The 2,500-nt window shown below is 40.8% G+C and overlaps 1 protein-coding gene across 1 annotated transcript in view; it reads right to left on the bottom strand.

Annotated features, from left to right (window-relative positions):
* Positions 1–2,500, bottom strand: part of si:ch211-257p13.3 (kinesin-like protein KIFC3) — a 41,995-nt gene that overhangs the window by 23,763 nt on the left and 15,732 nt on the right. The gene's annotated exons all lie outside the window — the stretch shown is intronic.

Below are 2,500 nucleotides of genomic sequence, written 5' to 3' on the forward strand. Positions count from 1 at the left end.
AAAAAATAAAGTCATAATATGAAAAGGAAAAAGGTGGCAATTTTACTTGCAATTTGAGCGTCCTCAGTTTGATCCCCGCTTCTGCCATCCTAATCACTGTCCTTGGGCAAGACACTTTACCCACCTGCTCCTAGTGCCACCCACACTGGTTTAAATGTGACTTAAAAAGATGAAGATAAAGGGTTTCACTATGTAAAGTGCTTTGAATCCCTAGAGAAAAGCGCAATATTAAATATATTTCACAAAATGACCTTTTTTCTTCTGTGAGTTACTTTTACAAAACAAAGAGAACTCATATTGGTCAATTTTTTATATCGCCTGTTTCAACCCAGACAAAGAGAATATGCTTGTCTTGTAAAATGTTATTAACACTGTATTTTACAAAATACCAAAAAAGGACATTTTTCTTAATATCTCATTGACAAAATTATTCAACCCCCTAGTTACATGCATCTTTAGTACTTAGTAGAACACCCTTCGGCAGTAATTACATCCTTCAAACGTGATACATAACCGGACACAAGCTTCTTGCAACGATCTACAGGTATTTTAACCCATTCCTCTTGGGCAAAGACCTCCAGTTCATTCATATTCTTGGGCTTGTGTGATGCAACTGCCTTCTTCAAGTCCCACCACAGGTTTTCTATAGGATTTAGGTCTGGCGACTGTGAAGGCCACTCCAGAGTCTTCCAGCCCTTCTTCTGCAACCACTCTGATGTCGATTTGGAGGTATGCTTGGGATCGTTGTCCTGTTGGAAGGTCCAACGTCTCCCAAGCCTCAGCTTCGTCACTAATTTCATGACATTTGCAGCGAATATATCTTGGTAGGAAATAGAATTCATAATGCCTTGAACGCGCTGGAGATTTACGGTACCTGAGGCAGAGAAACAGCCCCAGAGCATGATTGACCCCCCACCATGCTTAACAGTAGGCAAGGTGCTCTTCTCTTTGTAAGCTTCATTTTTTCTCCTCCAGACATAACGTTGATTCATAAGCCCAAACACTTCCAGTTTTGTCTCATCACTCCATAGAACGGTTTCCCAAAACCTTTGGGGTTTGTCCAGATGATTTTTGGCATACTAGAGTCCATTTTTCTTGCGCCTGGTAGTCAGAAGTGGGGTGCGCCTGGGAGTTCTGGCATGGAGGCCTTCATCTCGTAGTGCACGCCTTATTGTCTGGGACGGAACCTGCGTTCCCCCCTCTGCAATGTCCTGTTATAGTTCCTCAGCTGTTACCCGGGGGTTTTTCACCACTGTACGCTTCAAATACCGGACAGCAGTTGCACACAGCATCCTCTTTCTACCACGCCCAGGTAGTGTTTCCACTGTGCCTTTAGCTTTAAACTTGCGAATTATGCTCCCAACTGTGTCTCTTGGAATGTGTAATATCTTTGCTATTTTCTTATATCCATATCCTTTCAATCAATGAATCAATCAATCAATGTTTACTTATATAGCCCTAAATCACTAGTGTCTCAAAGGGCTGCACAAACCACCACGACATCCTCGGTAGGCCCACATAAGGGCAAGAAAACTTTCTTATGAAGAGAATTGACCTCCTCTCTTGATTTCTTTGACCACTCCCTGGACGTCACCATGTTGCAAATACACCATTGACCATCTACAAGAAGCTGAGTGTCACAGTCTTTTTCAAACAGTTTAATTGTTGCTCGTTATGGTTCTAATCACATCTACAGGTGTTTTCAACACCTGATTGAAAATACCGTATTCAAATTCTGTTCTTAAGAGTTATGATCTTCAAGGGGTTGAATAATTTTGTCAATGAGATATTAAGAAAAATGTCCTTTTTTGGTATTTTGTAAAATACGGTGTTACATTTTAAGTTGCATTTGTCTAATTGACACATTTTTATTTGATATGACTATAAACAAAATACGGAATAAATGTCCAACTTGCTAAAATACCAAAATTGTGTTGGGGTTGAATAATTTTGATCACTGTGTATATATACATATATACACACATATATATATATATATATATATATATATATATATATATATACACACATACATATACACACATATATATATATACATATATATACACACATATACATATATACACATATATATACATATATATACACATATATGTATATACATATATACATATATATACACACATATTAATATACACAAAAAATGTACATATATACATCCATCCATCCATCATCTTCCGCTTATCCGAGGTCGGGTCGCGGGGGCAACAGCCTAAGCAGGGAAACCCAGACTTCCCTCTCCCCAGCCACTTCGTCTAGCTCTTCCCGGGGGATCCCGAGGCGTTCCCAGGCCAGCCGGGAGACATAGTCTTCCCAACGTGTCCTGGGTCTTCCCCGTGGCCTCCTACCGGTTGGACGTGCCCTAAACACCTCCCTAGGGAGGCGTTCGGGTGGCATCCTGACCAGATGCCCGAACCACCTCATCTGGCTCCTCTCGATGTGAAGGAGCAGCGGCTTTACTTTGAGTTCCTCCCGGATG

The sequence above is a fragment of the Nerophis ophidion genome, linkage group LG11 (assembly GCF_033978795.1).
Source record: "Nerophis ophidion isolate RoL-2023_Sa linkage group LG11, RoL_Noph_v1.0, whole genome shotgun sequence".
In the NCBI taxonomy this organism is placed as follows: Eukaryota; Metazoa; Chordata; class Actinopteri; order Syngnathiformes; family Syngnathidae; genus Nerophis; species Nerophis ophidion.